Source organism: Podarcis tiliguerta, assembly GCF_965153285.1.
Source record: "Podarcis tiliguerta genome assembly, chromosome: 17".
NCBI classification, from domain to species: domain Eukaryota; kingdom Metazoa; phylum Chordata; class Lepidosauria; order Squamata; family Lacertidae; genus Podarcis; species Podarcis tiliguerta.
The window spans coordinates 21332235-21352249 of record NC_139550.1 but is presented as its reverse complement, the minus strand read 5'-3'; the positions used below and the strand labels follow the sequence as shown (position 1 = coordinate 21352249).

Sequence of the window (20015 nt, the reverse complement as noted above, 5' to 3'; positions counted from 1 at the left end):
AAGTTTAAATAAACTTAGATCTACGCCTCTACCAAAAAATTGCATTTCTAAATAACTTACTCTATATGAGCTTCCAGTGGGTTCTAATAACATTTCAGTTGAGAATTTTATTAGAGCCAATGCAAAGAAGAAGAAGAAGAAGAAGAAGAAGAAGAAGAAGAAGAAGAAGAAGAAGAAGAAGAAGAAAAGGTAAAGGACCCCTGGACGGTTAAGTCCAGTCAAAGGCAACTCTACAATTCTATGATGATGATGATGAAGAACATATAGAATAAGAGAACAAGAAGAACGTACAGTTTAGAGAAGATTGGAAAACGTTTATTGAATATATGGGAAATAACTGTAGCATTAATATTTGGCAGCCTTCAGATGAACTCAACAGTGTAAACAAGTTTTGATGGATGTAATCAGGGCCAGATTTAGGTTTGATGAGGCCCTGAGCTACTGAAGGTAATGAGCCCCTTTATATGTCCTTTGTCAACAACAAATTGTTGATGGTTTTTTTGTGCTGAATATATGCTATATGGTAACTTATGGACTTAATAAGTATCTAAAGCCATTTCCACGTAACAAATAGGAGCCTACACAACACAAAACACACTTGCTGTATGTAGCTTTTATTTTGTTTGTTTTTTATCCTTATTTTGGAAATGTAATGTACATCCAGTTTTTTTCCCTTTAAATTTTTTGAGGGCCCCCCAAGAGAGTGGGGCCCTAAGCTATAGCTTGTTTAGCTTATATGTAAATCCAGCACTGGGTGTCATAATGGAATTTGTTGTTGTTGTTTAGTCATTTAGTCGTGTCCAACTCTTCGTGACCCCATGGACCAGAGCACGCCAGGCACTCCTGTCTTCCACTGCCTCCCGCAGCTTGGTCAAACTCATGTCAGTACAGTCATACCGCATGTTATGTCCGCTTCGTGTTATGTTTTTTCAGGTTATGTCCCGCGGCGACCTGGAAGTACCGGAAAGGGTTACTTCCGGGTTTCACCGCTCACGCATGCGCAGAAGCCCAAAATGACATCATGCGCATGCGCAGAAGCGGTGAATCGCGACCTGTGCATGTGCAGACGCGCCGCTGCGGGTTGCGCTCTTTTCATGTTGCGAACGGGCCTCCGTAACGGATCCCGTTCGCAACCAGAGGTACCTTTGTAGCTTCGAGAACACTGTCCAACCATCAATAATGGAATACTGAATTGTATAGTTTTTGTAAAACATGCAAGAGTTTATGATATGCAAAATGAACCACGGAAAGAGAAGAAGGGAAGTCATTGATATCTTAAGGATGCAAAAAATGAGTACTTTAAATTGTAGAAAAGAAAATTTAATTAAAAAAATTATATTTTAAAAAGAGGAAGAGGACGTCCCGAGAAAATCTTGGAGCCACCGGGGTCGCGGGGGCGCATCTCGCAAGGTGACCATCGGGTCGCTCTGCCCAGCTCCGTCCTCGCGTTCCCTTTCACCCGAGGCGCCGCCTCTCCGAGCGGATCGCTCTCCCGGCTCCGACGTCGGGCGTGGGCGGCGCGGCTCCTCCCCGGCGCTCGGCGGCTCCTCCCCGGGGTGGCCGCTGCCGTGCGCCCCTGCCTCTCCTGGAGAGCCCGTGCGTCGTGACGCAGCTGGCGAGCGCGTCCCGAGCGCAGGCCCTTCGCCGCGTCCCGCGCCGTCTCGGTCCCGAGCGGAGGAGGCGCCTCTCTTCTCCTCGCTCCCCAGCGCCGCCGGGCGAAGCGACCGGGAAGAGCCGGGCGGCGGAGAGAGAGAGAGGCGGACCCCCGCTCGGGGGCGCGCGCCAATCACCTGGCCCGCCCCGACGGGCGTCGCTTCATCTCCGGCTGCTTCCTCCTTGCCTGCATGTAGCAGGGGGAGCCGGAGGGAAACCTCGGCTTCCTCTGCAGCGCCGCCGTCGCGGGGGGGGAGAGTCGGTGGCCAGCTCCCCACGCGCCCGTTTCCCGAGGTATTAGCTCCCGGTCCTTCTCCAGGGGCGGCGTTGCGCCCGGGCGCCTTGCTGCGCTTTCGCTTCCCCGGTGGGGCGAGTTTGGGGGCGCAGCGGAGGGTTTGCTGCCTGGCGGGAGTGGGGAGGAAAAGATAGCGGGGTTGGGGTTAAAGAAGGCGTTGGTGGGGTTGTTACTCCGGCCTCTCTCTCTCTCTCTTTTCTTTCTTTCTTTCTTTCTTTCTTTCTTTCTTTCTTTCTTTCTTTCTTTCTTTCTCTCACTCCCTCCTTTTGAAACCACAAAAGCAAAACTAATTTTACGCAGGAAACTTCGGGCGGGCTGGGCTTCCTTCCACCCACCCAGAGAAATTCCCTTCCCAGATACGAATGAAACCAAAGTGCAACCCTATCAAAACGGGGTGGATCGCTTGGGATATTAAGAGTTCTGAAGGCCAGGGTTGTAATCCACCCCCTCCCCATTATTTCCCCCCTTCTATTAAAATAATATTAATGAAATATAATAATTCTCTATTTAGGCTGTAGTTGCAGTCTGAGGTAGAAAGATGTGAACTCTTTCCTTGTGGACAAGAAGAGGCCTTTCTTCCACCTTGCCGATGGTGTGTATTCTTATTTTTAAAAAAAACTTTTTTGGGGGGTGGGAATCGGTGTTTAAGTAACGCACCTTCAAAATATGGTTAAAGGGTTGAGGAGATTTCCCTCACGTGCCTATTGTGTTTCAGCTAAGGGGTAATTATTGTAGTCCTAGTGCATATAATTATGTTATGGTTTGTTTTTGTGCTTTCTCTTTCGCAGCGTGGAACTTGTTTTCCAGCTGCTAGTCTGCTTCTTAAGAAGGAAAGATTGTGTGGGTTGTTGGGGAAGGGGAGATCTGGGGCAGAGAACTTTTTATCTGGGGTGGGAAGGAGTAATGAAATGTTCAGTTTCAGTAACAGAAGCCAGTGAGGCTGTTTAGCTCTCCATCCTCTTACTTGATCACTCCAACTTTCCTGGTCTATATAGGAAACAGATTCCCTTTGACATTGCTGAATTGTAGCTTTAGGAAAATAATGGAGGGTGAAGGAAATGATAAATACCGGTAGGAAACATGTCAGGCAATTTCGTAGAACAAAACAAAACAAAAAACAGTCTGTATATGAGCTGTTGGTTTTCAGACAGCAGAATCGGTGTGAATTATATGGGAGATACATGATTGTATCTTCCAACATCCTTTTCTTTGATGAAAAACAGCTGTGATGTGGTCTTGGCTAATAGCCTATGGAGGGGGAAAGATAGGTACCTGTAGAAATTTCAAGTTGTTTGAAGGGTGTGGGAGGAAGCTTGCGATCCATCTCGTTCGGTTATTCATTGTGTTGTGCAAACTCATTCCTTATATACTTGCAATTTATTTTTTGGTCAAATGTGCATGTGTTGTATATGCAATTCATACATTAAGAAGAAGAAGAAGAGCATTAATATTGCTGTCAAAAGTTAAGGTTTCGAGCTCTTCCTGGCATCTGTAAAATGTTTGTTGCTTTGTTGCCTGGCCACCTGCTGCCTTCTTGGTGTCATTTCCTTGTGGGCTGATGCCATGGGCAACAGATAAGAATATTGCCCTTTTCATCAAATCAAATAGTTGATTTTTCCACCCTGCAGTTGGTAGTGTTTTACTGACATTGGAAGAGGAGTACAGGACCTCTGTTCCAAGTTGGCTGTTGCAAAGGAGTGTAAAACCTTGATTACGAGTTGGAGCAAAAAGCCCCCCCTTAAACGCAAAGCAGCGAGGAGCTTCATAGTTTTCATGGTCATGTTTTCTGCCACTGTTACACTGCTGTCGTCCCCCACCCCAGCAGAGATGTGTGTGAACAAACAACACATCCTCACATGTGTGTACACATTCCATGAGAGTCTTGGCTGTCAGTCGTGGCCCTCAGTGTTGGATGAAGAACATGGAACTCCCTGCACAGTTTCTGCTAAAGGTTTTGATGCATAAATCAGATTTGTACATAGGCAAAGGGCAGGTTACAAGATGTAGCAGGTATCTTGTATAAAGGGCCAGGTATAGAAACATGGGGACGCGAGTGGCGCTGTGGGTTAAACCACAGAGCCTAGGACTTGCTGATCAGAAGGTTGGCGGTTCGAATCCCCGTGGCGGGGTGAGCTCCCGTTGCTCGGTCCCTGCTCCTGCCGACCTAGCAAAGTATAAGTAGATAAATAGGCGGGAAGGTAAACGGTGTTTCCATGCGCTGCTCTGGTTTGCCAGAAGCGCCTTAGTCATGCTGGCCACATGACCCGGAAGCTGTATGCCGGCTCGCTCGGCCAATAAAGTGAGATGAGCGCCGCAACCCCAGAGTCGGCCACGACTGGACCTAATGGTCAGGGGTCCCTTTGCCTTTACCCTTTATAGAGACATGGCTAAGTGCAAGCAGATAATGTTGATCCAATAAGCCACATGCTCCCTGGACCTTCCTTTTGATGAGTAGGTTAAGCACAGCTCTTAGTGTGGCAAGTGGTCAAGACCCAATTAACTCCCAATTAGTTGCCTTCCTGAAAGAGGGACATCCTCACTGACAGGAGAAGGAGACGTCTGCCTAGGGTTGACCAATGTCACAGGGCTGGAACAGTCCTCTGCCAACCCACTTTGCCCCTGCCTTGGATCCACCCTCCTCGCCAAGTTTAGACATCTCCAACTCCCTGAGTACCTCCTGTTCCTCTTTAGCATCTGACCACCCCCTGCATGAAACCTTTAATAGCTTCATGGCATCGCCCTGTTTCTGAAGTGCCCCCACCCCAGTCATGAGGTTTGGATTTGCCCGAATAGCATTAATGGAATTTGGCAGTTAATTGGGGGCATGCAAGTCACCTGTGTCTTCCCAGAATGGCTCTATTAGCCATAATTGCTCCAGTGAATCAAATACCTGCAGCCTAGGGTTGCCCAGCTCCAACTCTCTGAGCTCTTCCCATTCCTCCTCAGGATCTGGCCATCTCCTCCATGACACTGGCTCTCAGTCACAAATACTCACATGTTTAGAGACCTGTCAGGAATGCTTTACTGTGAGGGATGCGGGTGGTGCTGTGGTCTAAACCACTGAGCCTCTTGGGCTTGCCAATCAGAAGGTCGGCAGTTTGAATCCCTGCGATGGGGTGAGTTCCCATTGCTCTGTCCCAGCTCCTGCCAACCTAGCAGTTCGAAAGCACGCCAGTTCAAGTAGATAAATAGGTATCGCTGTGGGGGGAAGGTAAACAGTGTTTCCGTGCGCTCTGGTTTCTGTCACGGTGTTGTGCCAGAAGCGGTTTAGTCCTGCTGGCCACATGACCCGGAAAGCTGCCTGTGGACAAATGCTGGCTCCCTTGGCCTGAAAGCTAGATGAGCGCCACAACCCCATAGTCGCCTTTGACTGGACTTAACCATTCAGGGGTCCTTTACCCTTTTTAGCTTTTCTGTGAGGGCCAACACTACTGTAACAGTTGCATTCCTATGGCAGACAAGATTGCCATGTAAAATGCGAAGCCTTTCAGAAAGAGGAAGTTTAAAAGCAAGGGAAGCTTCCAAAGGGCCTTGGAAGCTACAGAGCAGGCATAGGCAAGCTCGGCCCTCCCGATGTTTTGGGACTACAACTCCCATCATCCCTAGCTAACAGGACCAGTGGTCAAGGGTGATGGGAATTGTAGTCCCAAAACATATGGAGGGCCGAGTTTGCCTATGTCTGCTGCAGAGGCTTTGTTCAACTGGAAAAAGAAAGGTAAGCAAGGTGCTTAACACTTGGTATTGCATTGCTAATGCCAGTCATGCAGGAGTTAAAGTACAGCTTTGGAAACACACTCTTTAAAGTTAACCCAGTGGAAGCAAAATGCCCTCAGCTACAGAATGTTACTAAAGGACACGGAGTGTCTCTTCTGTAACTGTATAACTCTACACTATGCTTACTCGTGTTCAGTGCCAGTTAATTACATAATTATTACCTTATTCTGGTTGTAGGGTTATATATCAGCCTTGGTATATTTTTACAGGTGGCATTTTACTTTTAATAACAGCTTCATTAATTGGGAGTGAGTGTGTGTGTGTGTGTGTGCGCAGTGGGTGTTAATTCAGCTGTGGGAAGGGCAAATTATTTCACAATTGGGAGTTAAATATTCTTGAAAGAGGCAACTTAGAAAATTGCTCTGCATTTATTGTGCTTTTAAAACCTGGTCACTGAGTTCTTTTTGCATGGTCCTTTTTTATATCAAAGGCAGTGTCCAAAATCAACTTCTGTGGTGCTTTGAGAGTTACAACTATGCAACTACAACTTTTTAATATACCAGAGCATTAAGAATATAAGTTTAATTATGCATTTTTGAAATGTGTGTGTCTGACTTACTTTGTTGCATATTTGATGTAGTGCACTTATTTTCAGAATACGCTGTTCTGTGAAATATTTGTTTTATGTATTGAATTTTATACTGCTCTTCCTCCCAAAGGAGCCTAGGACAGCAAACACATCCTCAATGTTAAACAAACCAGTCTAAGAGTAATCTTCTGTCATTTCTAGCGTCCAGTGTCTTAACCAATGCCAAACTAGAATTTTCCACTCTCTCAATATGCTCAACAGATCCCAAAGTACTGAACAGTGTATCAGTATGTACTATAACATGCACTCATTGGTATAATAGTCTGAAGCTTCCACTGTAAATTTTTGTAAATTGATGCTTCTGACTTACATAAGAATGTTCTAGTTAACCGTGGTGGCAAAAAATTGTTTCGATATTTTGAAAAAAAAAAAGTGGATTTTGTTTAAGTTTGGGAGTTGAAAAGATGTAAGAGGTGATATAAAATGTTAGTGGTCTAACTCATAGTTAACCCATTGATTTCAGTGAGTCTTGTTTGAATTAGGTATTGTTTTTAGTTGAACTGAGTGTTGATTCCATATATTTGCAGAAAGGGAGAGCCAACATCAAGCAAATTATGCCTTCTATTCCTTCCCTTTCAACCCCATTCCATATTACTGCATTTTCTGCCTTCAGTGCATCAGCAAAAAGCAGATTTCCACTGTGACTCGCAAGGTCTTTAAACTATGTAGTTAGAGACAATTTGGCGTCTATATCAACATATACAGAACAAACAACACAGTGTGCATTGCTTTATATTTGCTGAATGTTATCTGCCGTTTCACGGATCCAATTTGCTATTCATTTTACTCCCAGGGATAATCACATCTTCTAATACCATATCCTTTTGTTAATGCTCCTTGCACACAATCAGAGTTCTTCTGCAGAGTTCAACTCTAGTGAATGCTCACTCTGATCGCAAAACTCTGATTCACTGATCAGAAAACGTTTTATCCAGTGCTGATCCAAAACCTCCTTCCGGCCCCATCTCATCGCACCCATTTAAGAGGCTACCGTTCTTTCTCATTTACTGTCTCTCTGTGTGGAACAGAAAATCCTTTTACAAATGCTGTCACCAGTATCTCAGGTTTGGAAATCCATCCTGGTGCTCCCACCTTGCCTTCTTTGCACGCTTGTGTTGCAAACATTCAGAAAACCTGCCACAAGGCTTGGGAGCGAATATGAACGCAGCAAGGAACAGCCGTGTAGTCTGTTGTGAGTTATGAAGATCTGGATCATTTGTATCATTGCCACAGTTCAGAGCTTCTGCTGCAATATCTTTTGGTAACTGTTTCCATGGCAGGGAGCACATTATTCCAAAACATGGTTCAGACTCTTGACAAGCATATTTATATTTGCTGTATCCTGCTTAGATGTTTTCGGCACAAGTTAGCAGCATGTAAACATTCTTATAAAGAAAATGAAAATACTGGCATTGGAAGTTCTCACAGACAGCAATATCTGCCATTTCTTTTGCTGGCACCAAACATGTAGGGTTTCTTCTTCTTTTGATAGAAAACAATGGATGCCACCATTCTTCTTTCTGAGTGTCATGTACCAACAACAGGCAGCAATTAGGAAATGGGCATGCTCCAAGCATCTGTCAAACAGTTGCCTTCTGATGAGGTTCTTTGGGCTTTGGTATGTTGGCCTAGACAGGTGTTGTGGTGATTCTGCATGTGAAAGGGCAGGTCCTGTGACCTGTGTCAAGCTTTTCTAGGTCTTTGAACACATATGCATATACTGCAACTCTGTTTAATGTTAGTGGTGAATATCCGGTTCATTTGTTGTTGTTTAGTCGTTTAGTCATGTCTGACTCTTCGTGACCCCATGGACCAGAGCACGCCAGGCACTTCTGTCTTCCACTGCCTCCCGCAGTTTAGTCAAACTCATGCTGGTAGCTTTGAGAACACTGTCTAACCATCTCGTCCTCTGTCATCCCCTTCTCCTTGTGCCCTCCATATTTCCCAACATCAGGGTCTTTTCCAGGGAGTCTTCTCTTCTCATGAGGTGGCCAAAGTCTTGGAGCCTCAGCTTCACGATCTGTCCTTCCAGTGAGCACTCAGGGCTGATTTCCTTAAGAATGGATAGGTTTAATCTTCTTGCAGTCCATGGGACTCAAGAGTCTCCTCCAGCACCAGAATTCAAAAGCATCAATTCTTCGGCAATCAGCCTTCTTTATGGTCCAGCCTTCACTTCCATACATCACTACTGGGAAAACCATAGCTTTTACTATACGAACCTTTGTTGGCAAGGTGATGTCTCTACTTTTTAAGATGCTGTCTAGGTTTGTCATCCGGTTCATAGGTTTGCATATATCCCCTGTCGCTGAGTACCGTATTGGCCCGAGTATAAGCCGCACCTTTAAAATTTGGGGGGAGGGGAGACAATACCCAAATATAAGCCGCTCCCTTAAAATTATGCAGGCGCTCACACCCGTTCTGTTTTACCGTATGTCTTTGTTTTAGCAGCAACATAGTAAAAGCCAATTTTTGTAAGGTTGCGAATTTAAGCCGCACTTTTCACGGTTGGCATTGGGGGGGGGTGTGGCTTATATTTGGGCCAATACAGTAATAGGTGAAAGGATGGGGGAGAACACTTCTTTTAATTAAAAAGTGCAAATATAATTTTATGCCTGTCTCATAACAGATGTGGATATTCAACCAGTGCAACCGAACCACTCCTGAATCTGGTCCAAATTTTAGAAAACAAAGGAATCACATAGATCAGTGGTTTTCTGGTTCCGGGATAGGATCAGAATCTTATTCTGATTTATGAATGTATCCTTGACTCAGTTGATGTTCCTATCCTCTAATTATCTGCTATAATTAGATTTACAGTAAGTAGAATGGCACCTGCTATAGCCTTAGAATGGCAGTTTCAAAAACTTCCTATCTTAGTTGGGCATCTTTAGTGCTCAGTCATCAGTTGACATCAGAAATAATTTGATTCTGTACATTTTTAATAGATTTGGGGATGATGGGCTTATTGAGTCAGAGAGAGCAACTGATGTAAGTTAAATCGCTTCTGGGCTTCATGCCTGTGCCACATAAATTGCATTGTTAGAGTACCCTGACTTTTTGATAAGTGAATACCTAATTTCATGGCCGCCAATACCAGCTACCTTTAATGGCTGCAGTGTATTCACACTTATTATTAACTTGCTTGTGATGGTTCTCTTTTGTGCAGTTAAGCAGCTGCACGTTGGAACAGTTATTTTCTAAGACCGTTGTTAAGGCAGTTCCTCTCTTGGTTTTAAAAATAAGTATTGATTAATTTTTGTTTACACTTTGTCAGATTCGTTCGCACTAAACAGCTGCATGAGTTTATAACCAGGCATCTGGAATATGTTAAATATATTTTGCAGAAACAGAACATGCAAAACTGAAAGTATACAAGCTAATCGTTAGTCTGGTATCTTTTTGTGGGAAACCATATTTACATAATAAGACAAATATAATTCATATTATTTAGTCTATGGATGCAATCACAGAACTGTGTGTTTTCTCATTGTATATTTGCATGGGAAATGTCACGTATCTAAAGAACTAAAATAACATACGTTGACATTCTTTCCTTCTCAAAACAGTTCTTCATGGTTACATTTTATTTTGAGTCTTTATCCTAAAACATAGCTATAATTGTATATTGGTTGGTGCTGAAAATAATTCAACTTCCAGGGAAGCAATGTCTGCATCTCTGCCAACAATGCACAGGAGTGGGGGGGGGGGTGTCACTTTGTGGCACCTGAATTCAAAATCCTATCCCTAATCTTGGTAAAGTTCTGCCTATCTCCACCCCTTTCTTCCTACCCAAGAGGAATAGTGCAAATCATGAGCTTCTAACTAATTGCTTAAATGTCCCTTGCTGTATTCTTTGGAAAGCTTTACCAGTTATATAAATGCTAGAATTCTGACACTGCATTGATAGAACATAGAGTTTTATGACTTTGCATTGCAGGTGATGTCTTCTCAATCAAACCATTGCATATTTATTGAACCTTTGTTCTCTCAACTAGTGGGACCAATTCTAATTTTTGTTGCTTTTCTACCAGTGCTTTTATCCCAAAGCATCTGCGCTTCTCTGATCAAAATCTACATGTACTCAGTGGATGAACTCAGGACTACTATGAGATATAAATTACAAATCCACCCATCTGTGATTCTATGAGTCATTGTGCTTACTAGACGGCCTTGATCAAGTCACAGTTTTCCAGCCTTGGTTCTACATTTGTAAAATGGGGAAAATATCCACTTGCTTCGTATAGTTGTTGTAGTAGGAGAGGACTGTGCAGCCCTGCTTCACTGTAAAAGCATTTATGCAGTTGACTGGCAATTACAACAACACTGGCAAAATGCTCATCATTGTGACAGGAAGCAAAAGAGAAAAGACATGGTTCTCATAGGAACACCTGGCAATAAAGTGTGTTCGTGGCTTTGCATATTGCTGTGACCGTTTCTCTTATTGATATATAATGCTACTGGTTATATATTAGCACTGGTTCGCGGGTGGCGCTGTGGGTTAAACCACAGAGCCTAGGACTTGCCAATCAGAAGGTCGGTGGTTTGAATCCCCACAATGGGGTGAGCTCCCGTTGCTCGGTCCCTGCTCCTGCCAACCTAGCAGTTCGAAAGCACGTCAATGTGCAAGTAAATAAATAGGTACCGCTCCGGCGGGAAGGTAAACGGCGTTTCTGTGCGCTGCTCTGGTTCGCCGGAAGCGGCTTAGTCATACTGGCCACATGACCTGGAAGCTGTACGCCGGCTCCCTTGGCCAATAATGTGAGATGAGCGCCGCAACCCCAGAGTCGGTCACGACCAGACCTAATGGTCAGGGGTCCCTTTACCTTTACCTATATGCCCAGGGCTGCCTGGGAATTCGTAGAAACCCCAAAATATCGTGATTTTTAAACAGTATAATTTGGCAGTTTGGACCTGCCACACCAAAAATCGAGTGGATACACACCAAAATTACTTCTCAGTCCACTATCTTGATTCAAAATAGTGTCAAGCATCAAATAACACCCCCTCCCCTTCTTTGCAAGAGACTTGTCTGAAAGAGCTACTCTGGAAAATTGCAGTTGACATGGTGATAAACTTTTAGTGTGTCCAAACACTAGCTTTTGGCAGATTTAGGGGAGAGTGGCTGGTTTGGTTGCACCGGGCATGAAGCCTTGGGGGTGCCACGGGGGGCTGTAAATATGATTTAGGATGGAGCACAGGGGGGTGGGCAAATTTGGGTGTTGCACACCAATGAAATGGAGGCAGTGAAAGATTTTACTTTCTTGGGCTCCATGATCACTGCAGATGGTGACAGCTGTCACAAAATTTAAAGACGCCTGCTTCTTGGGAGAAAAGCAATGACAAACCTAGATAGAATCTTAAAAAGCAGAGGCATCACCTTGCCAACAAAGGTCCTTATAGTTAAAGCTATGGTTTTCCCAGTAGTGATGTATGGAAGTGAGAGCTGGACCATAAAGAAGGCTGATCGCCAAAGAATTGATGCTTTTGAATTATGGTGCTGGAGGAGACTCTTGAGAGTCCCATGGACTGCAAGAAGATCAAACCTATCCATTCTGAAGGAAATCAACCTTGAGTGCTCACTGGAAGGACAGATCCAGAAGCTGAAGCTCCAAGACTTTGGCCACCTCATGAGAAGAGAAGACTCCTTGGAAAAGACCCTGATGTTGGGAAAGATGGAGGGCACAAGGAGAAGGGGACGACAGAGGACGAGATGGTTAGACAGTGTTCTCAAAGCTACCAGCATGAGTTTGACCAAACTGCAGGAGACAGTGGAAGACAGAAGTACCTGGCGTGCTCTGGTCCATGGGGTCACGAAGAGTCGGACACGACTAAACAACATACCAATGAAATTTTAGACCCCAAGGTCCTCCACTACATTTGGTGGCTTGGTGCTGTGTGACTAATGCACCAGCATAGACTTAGTCAATGAGATCACTCTCCATCCCCTTAGCTGCAAGATTCCGTCATTATCCACTGTGTATGAATTGTGATGTATATATTATTGCCTTTGACTTGGGAACAATAAGGCAGAAACATACATTCAAGTGAGGCATTCTTTGACTGCATTTCATCTGAAATAAGCCCTTGGACTCATGAAAGCTTATATGATGGATTAAATGGAAGACTATTGTGGATGGGATGGGTATACAAATGGATCGTGAGAAAGGAGAAATAATAATGGAAACTAGCTTCAGAGAAAAAGTCACGGGTGACTAATGAGATGAACCTAATGACCTGGAAATGGGTTTTGAATTATAAATTCCTTCCTCATTCCAACTGTAGACCCAAAGTCTACAGTAAAGTTAAAGTTCCCAAAACATTGTCAAAATGATTGAAACAGATTTGTTTCCTTTTATTTTGAGAAACCCAGCTTTTAAAAAATCGGCACATGTATGTTCTATCCTGCCTCTCAGTTGTTTTCCATTCTTTGGCTTGCTTCTTTTTGCATATAAGGATTGGTCTTCTGCCTTCTGAAACTGTCGCAACTAATTTTGAGTCAGCCTGTGTATATTTTAAGATAGCATTATTCAGAGGAAACGGGGGAATATGCATGTTCAATTGCATGATTCATCACTAGAGAGACCTAGCCAGATGCCACCCAACAGAATTCTTTTGAACAATGCCACTGCCTTAATGACAGATTTCTCATGTAGTCCAAGTGTCTTTCAAGAACATGAGCCAATATTTTCTTCTCACCCCTTATGAAAGCAACCTTGTATAGTCATACAATGCAGCAGAATACTACTTGATAGGAATAGTCTTGCTGGTATGGAAATTGTATGAGTTGTAGATTGGAAAAGTACCTCTCAAATGTCAAACTTGGGGATGTCCCTAATATTTCAAACGACCCTGTATTAACATTGCAAAGTACTTCATTCTTAATACATTTCTGTTCCACTGAGTTTTCCTAGTACTGACTTAGAGCCAAGCTAGACTTTGTTCCCACCAAGGGGGATGCTGTTGGAAATAAAATAGCCATACTTACACCTCTCCCTATCATATTATCTCTAGGACAATGGTTCCAAAACACTTTCACACACACCTGGGCCACTTGAAAATAGTTGAGAGTACTTGGCTGACCACTCACGATGTTTCTGCCTGTTGTAACTATAGCAATGCATTGGGTTAAATGCTGTAGGCTTTTAAAATTGCTTTTTTATTTCTTATATATTGCATGCTATTATATTAAGCCTGAAATTTGAGGAATTCAAATTGTAACGCCAAAAAAGCAAGATAAGAAACAGAAGAAACAATAAAATGCAATTAAAACCAATACGGATATTTAATGCCACCGATATGCCACCTCCTATAAAGGTAAGGGGAGCCCTGACCATTATGACCAGTCGTGACCAACTCTGGGGTTGCGGTGCTCATTTCACTTTATTGGCCGAGGGAGCCGGCGTACAGCTTCCAGGTCATGTGGCCAGCATGACTGAGCCACTTCCGGCGAACCAGAGCAGCGCACAGAAACGCCATTTACCTTCCCGCCGGAGTGGTACCTATTTATCTACTTGCACATCGATGTGCTTTCAAACTGCTAGGTGGGCAGGAGCAGGGAACGAGCAACAGGAGCTCACCCCATTGCGGGGATTCAAACCGCTGACCTTCTGATCGGCAAGTCCTAGGCTCTGTGGTTTAACGCACAGCGCCACCCGCGTCCCACATGCCACCTCCCATATTCAACCACAAATCCACAGGTGCCCTGTAGACCACCTGGTGCAGCTCCTAGACCTAGACCATAGTTCGAGAACCCCTGTTCTAAGAGAATTTGATATGTGATGCACTTTGACCACCCTGAGTTTCCTTGCCACAGTCAGTGGTAGCCAATGCCATGAAGCAAGGGCAGAAAACTCTCTTTAAGTGGGGGCAGGGGGAAGTCCAACTTGCTACAACCAGTTGGATAGAAAAGCTCAAGCTCAGCAATAGTGGCCATCCATAAGCATTTATAAAGACTGGTTGGTGTGCGTGTGGACCATGGGTAGGCAAACTAAGGCCCGGGGGCCGGATCCAGCCCAGTCGCCTTCTCAATCCGGCCTGCGGACGGTCTGGGAATCAGCGTGTTTTTACATGAGTAGAATGTGTCCTTTTATTTAAAATGCACCTCTGGGTTTATTTGTGGGGCATAGGAATTTGTTCATTTTTTTTTCCTTTTCAAAATATTGTCCGGCCCCCCACAGGGACCGGCCCCCTGCTGAAAAAGTTTGCTGGTCCCTGAACTATTATTGGATTTTTACTTGGATCGTTTCCTGTATCAAAATCAACAGAGAAGCAGTGGCTGAGGACTGCAATAGCCTGGGCACAATACTTTGTAACTTAAATTAGCAGGGGATTTTATTACCTTTTGGCACAATTAGTCACTTCCTCAGCCAGGGCTTTTGCCTTCTCAAGGAGTGTCCCCTGTGCTTTTACTACGTTGCATATTCCTTCAGACAACTCAAGTTATCCTGTTCTTTTTAAAGTCTTCGGCGATTAACAGTTTTGTGCTATTTGTATATCTCCTTGTTCACAATGAAATGGACCTCTCTTAGCCCCGGTACGGCCTCTTGGATGCAATGCAAGCAGACACTGAGGAAATAATGTACCCTCCTTGAGCTTGCTGCAACAGTTCGCTGCTGCAAGAGACAAACTCCTGGTCAATTTGAGAAGCAGCTTATTTCTTAGACCAGGGGTCAGCAAACGTTTTCAGCAGGGGGCCGGTCCACTGTCCCTCAGACCTTATGGGGGGCTGGACTATATTTTTTTTTGGGGGGGGGGGAATGAACAAATTCCTATGCCCCACAAATAACCCAGAGATGCATTTTAAATAAAAGGACACATTCTATTCCTGTAAATTCCCGGACCGTCCGCGGGCCGGATTGAGAAGGCGATTGGGCCACATCTGTCTTATACATTAGGAAATGCTGTACAAAAAGTGTATGTAAGCAGAACTATTTCGGATTACAATGCCTAATTTATTTATTTATTTGTCCACCTCTTTTTGTGGTGCAGGTACTTAAAAGTGGCTTACAGTTCAAGCTAGGATAGAGTAAAATGTGGGTAGGCAAACTAAGGCCCAGGGGCCAGATCCGGCCCAATCGCCTTCTAAATCCAGCCTGCGGACGGTCTGGGAATCAGTGTGTTTTTACATTAGAATGTGTCCTTTTATTTAAAATGCGTCTCTGGGTTATTTGTGGGGCCTGCCTGGTGTTTTTACATGAGTAGAATGTGTCCTTTTATTTAAAATGCATCTCTGGGTTATTTGTGGGGCATAGGAATTCGTTCTCTCCCCCCCCCCCATATAGTCCGAGCCCCCAAAAGTTCTGAGGGACAGTGGACCGGCCCCCTGCTGAAAAAGTTTGCTGGAGAACAAGAAGAACATACATTTAAAGAAGATTCGAAAATGTTTGTTGAATATACGGGAGGAAATTGTGTACACTTGAAAACGTTGGCAACGTTCAGATAAACCCAACAGTGTATACAAATTTTGGTTTAGTTTATGTAAAATATGCAGGGATTTATGATATATAAATGAACCATGGAAAGAGAAGAATATATATATATATATATATATATATATATATATATATTCTTCTCTTTCCATATATATATATACAGTTAAAGCTAGTATAAGTAATGTCTTTGTGTGTGCACCTCATAGTTCCATGAAGGTACCTACCTAAAAAGTTGTTTTTAATTATGGAAACTTGGCAGCTGGGAGCACAGATTAGTAGTGTTAGCTCCATTCATGCCTCTCTTTGGGGACACTCAATTAAAATTAATCTGAAAAATATATATAAATGCTGCATTTCTTCCTCCTTGCAATAAATGATTTTTCTGGCAGTCTTGGAACTTACCATTTCTTAGGATATGAGATTTTACAGAATCATACAGTTATAAATTTACCATGCCAGTCTCTTGCTCTGAGACTTCGTGTCGTGTTGTGATTTATTGTTCTTGAGGATGGTGAGCCTTCAAATGTAGCATTTTTGTTTGACAAATACCTTTCAGTGGTGCTGCTTTCTATACAGAACTCATTTTCTTTGGTACTGTACTCTGTATTTATAAGATAAGAGCAATGCTTATCTTGGTGGGGAGGTGAAGAGTGTATGGATGTATATAATTATATTGATGTGGTCATAGAAAGTTTGCAATATTGCCTATTCTTAGCTGGCCTGGGAATGGCATTCTGACCACACAGTTCTCTGTATTTCTTCATAAGGTCTTCCAGTGTTTAAATTTCTCAGGTATTTCTCTTGTTGAGAATAAGAAATTTGTATGCTTACAATGGGAATGGAATATATATATATATATTTATTTCGTGCAATTCTTTTTGTATAATTTCTCAAGTGTTTATAATCCTCCCCCCCCCCCCACTTTTATAAAATAAAAATATTTTAAAAGGAAACGAATGAAACGAAAGAGAAAAATGCTGGAAATATATCGCATTCATAATTTGGTGTTGCATTACGTCATCTCGAATATTTTGGATCAGGTGGAGAATGTTACACTAGTATTTGATAAACTTTAGAAAGAGTTAGAAATGAATCTAGCTCTTTGATACTGTACTTAACTCACAATGTCTTATCAGGCCTAATTATTACGTATTCTCATTTGACCAAGCCTGTACAGTGGTACCTCGGGTTAAGAATTTAATTCGTTCTGGAGGTCCGTTCTTAACCTGAAACTGTTCTTAACCTGAAGCACCACTTTAGCTAATGGGGCCTCCCGCTGCTGCCGCGCCGCCGGAGCACGATTTCTGTTCTCATCCTGAAGCAAAGTTCTTAACCCGAGGTACTATTTCTGGGTTAGCGGAGTCTGTAACCTGAAGCGTCTGTAACCTGAAGCGTATGTAATCCGAGGTACCACTGTATAGTGGATTGGATTCTTCCACTTACTGAATGGGGCTTTTCTGCACCCGTCTTTCCATTACTGCTGTCTGAGCCCACTAAAAAGCTGTGGAAAGCAGTATAGGCGGCTACAGCAGGGAAATAAGGTTGTTGAAAAGCAGGGAAGAAGGGGTGCCTTGCACAAAGCAAAAGCACCTTCAGCTGAGGGCAAGAGCAGCTTCGAATCTACCCTAATAAATACACCGCAGCCTTTCCATTGCACAAGCAGGAAACTCTCTTATAAGACACTCCAGAATTGACTTCCACAATGACCATTAAAGCGCCTTTAATGGCGTGTAGTTTTTATCATAAAATAGCAGAAGGAGGCTGAGATAAGGAACTGAAAGTGACTGTTTTTGTTTTACGGACTGAAATGCAAAGGAAAAAAGGAACTGTGGAAGTGCTGCCATTTTATCATTCTAGCGATTTAGTTTATTTTCCTGCTTCTGCATATTGGAGATTTTTTAATTTTATTTTTTAAGATGTTGGCTTTCTGCTCGCCTTGAGGTTGTTTTAAGGCATAGCCACTTTGCCAAGGGGAGGGTGGGGAGAGAATCCTAATTCCACTTCTTAATTGTTTGCAGAGACTTAGCCAGTGTACTTAGGATAGTTGCATAGTGAGCTGTAACTGAGTATATTGGGTCAAGGCAGCTTATTTTGGTGCGCGTTTGCCTGGCTAGGTAGGCTGACGTGGTTGTGATAAAATTGAAAAATGTACATTTTACTGCCAGTGGGAAGCAACCAGAACTTCTGTTCTATTGCACCAAGGCTGCTGGTAATCGTGTTGGGAAACTTGATAACAAGGCTATCTGTCAGCATTGTTTATGTACTCGGATAAAACATACATTATTAGTGCCTCAGAGAATCGCACTCTTGCTGTGGGCAAAGGAAATAGGCTGCCTCTATAAAAGGCTGTCTAATTCAGTTCAGAGTTGAAGCTGGCTGTTTAGAGTTGAAATTGGATTGTCGAGAGGAGAAGTGTTTTACGTGTTCCGGGCAACACTGATCCATCTCACAGGCTTATTGGTGCATCATCAAGGAGACAAAGTTAGTGTTAAAAAATATTCCTTGGAGGAAGAAACTACAGAAGACCATTCTTTCAGACAATGTTGGCATAAAAGCAATTCAAAAACTGTCTTTGTATTCGTTGCAGTTCTGACAAGTGGAAATCTGAAAAGGTCTGTGGTTGTCGTAGACTACAACATAACCCAGGAACCAGAGCTGTAAACTGAAGCATATTTCTTTTGTGATCTGTTTGGTTTTGCGGTGAAATAGATTCAGAGGTGGTTTTTAAGAAATGCTGAAGCTATATTGATATCTACAATGACGTGCAGCTTAAAACAATTAACCACATTGTAAATAGTATACAGTGAGGGAAATCCCACTATGAACTATTAGTTGTTAAGCCACACTCTTTGCCATTGGAGTTTCTGTTTAATATGTAGCAGGCTAACCGTCATGGCAGGGATAAGGTTTTGTGTGTGTGTGATAGGTAGCTCAGTACCTCCAGAAATTGCATTTGATGAGCCATTCAACAAACTGGGGCACTAACCCCTTTAAGGTATGCAATTTTGTGGAGTTGTTTGGCATTAATATGTGCCTCTTTCATAAATTTATTTGTTACAAATATAAGCTGATCCACATACCAGTTGAATCCTGTGGGGTAGGGGAAAACTGATTTGTTGAAAATAATTTATTTGTTTGTTTTAAAGTTAAACAACTCAGCCATTCAGAGCAGAGCAAGATTTAATGCTCTGCAACTTTTAGCTGTTCTGCAACATTATTGTTTGCAAAAAATATACGCACCTTTTTCCTTAAGATTTAAAACTCGAGGTTTTCATGCTGTGTAAAATTTAAAGAATGACTAAGATAGAGTCACTTTTTATTTAGTTGTTACTATGGAGTGTTCTGGGACACGGGTGGTGCTGTGGGTTAAACCACAGAGCCTAGGACTTGCCGATCAGAAGGTCAGCGGTTCGAATCCCCGCGACGGGGTGAGCTCCCATTGCTCGGTCCCTGCTCCTGCCAACCTAGCAGTTCAAAAGCATGTTAAAGTGCAAGTAGATAAATAGGTACTGCTCCGGCGGGAAGGTAAACGGCGTTTCCGTGCGCTGCTCTGGTTCTCCAAAAGCGGCTTAGTCATGCTGGCCACATGACCCGGAAGCTGTACGCCGGCTCCCTCGGCCAATAAAGCGAGATGAGCACCGCAACCCCAGAGTCGGTCACGACTGGACCTAATGGTTAGGGGTCCCTTTACCTTTTTATGGAGGGTTCTAGCTCCACATCACTTCTATATGTGGAACATCTGCCCTTCTCATTTTTGTGAAGCCTCTTTGATCTTTCCTTTCGTTCCTGTTAAGAGCTTGACGGCTTCTTTCTTCCTAACACGTGCGGTGGTATTCCTGCTGTCATTCAGAGACTCATTGAACAAATACATGGATCTTATCAAACGCTTGCTGCTGAATAATGCACCTTTGCTTGATAGAAACTTGATTCTGCATGACAACTTTGAGCTATTAATCATTTTAAAAGAAAACGGATATAGTTCTATGTTTTAAATTAAACACGGTTATTTCATGGCATGGGTAAGGTATTTCTTTCCCTAGTCCTTACGTGAAGGATGTTTAAATTACTGTGACATATTGAGAGGTGTAATCCTCTATGTGTGTGCATGAAGCAATTTATATCAGAATATTAATCCTATACAGTATATTCATAGTTAACATGATGACTAGAGAGGGAGAAAGAGAGAGTTGTAATGTGGTTATAAATTGACACATGTACTTATATGGTTTCAGTGGCCAGGATCCTGACTAATTGTCCACAAATGGAAGAGCTA

At 43.2% G+C, this 20015-nt stretch overlaps 1 protein-coding gene across 2 annotated transcripts in view; it reads left to right on the top strand.

Annotated features, from left to right (window-relative positions):
* The first annotated feature begins 1535 nt into the window (after positions 1 to 1535).
* JAK2 (Janus kinase 2) overlaps positions 1536 to 20015 on the top strand; it is an 84896-nt gene continuing 66416 nt past the window's right edge. The window contains exons 1-2 of one of the 2 annotated variants that reach the window (XM_083419542.1): positions 1536 to 1947; positions 2460 to 2540. The gene's annotated coding sequence lies outside the window, so the exon portion shown is untranslated. The remainder of the gene's footprint in view (positions 1948 to 2459; positions 2541 to 20015) is intronic. The other variant, XM_083419543.1, reaches the window with a different exon arrangement.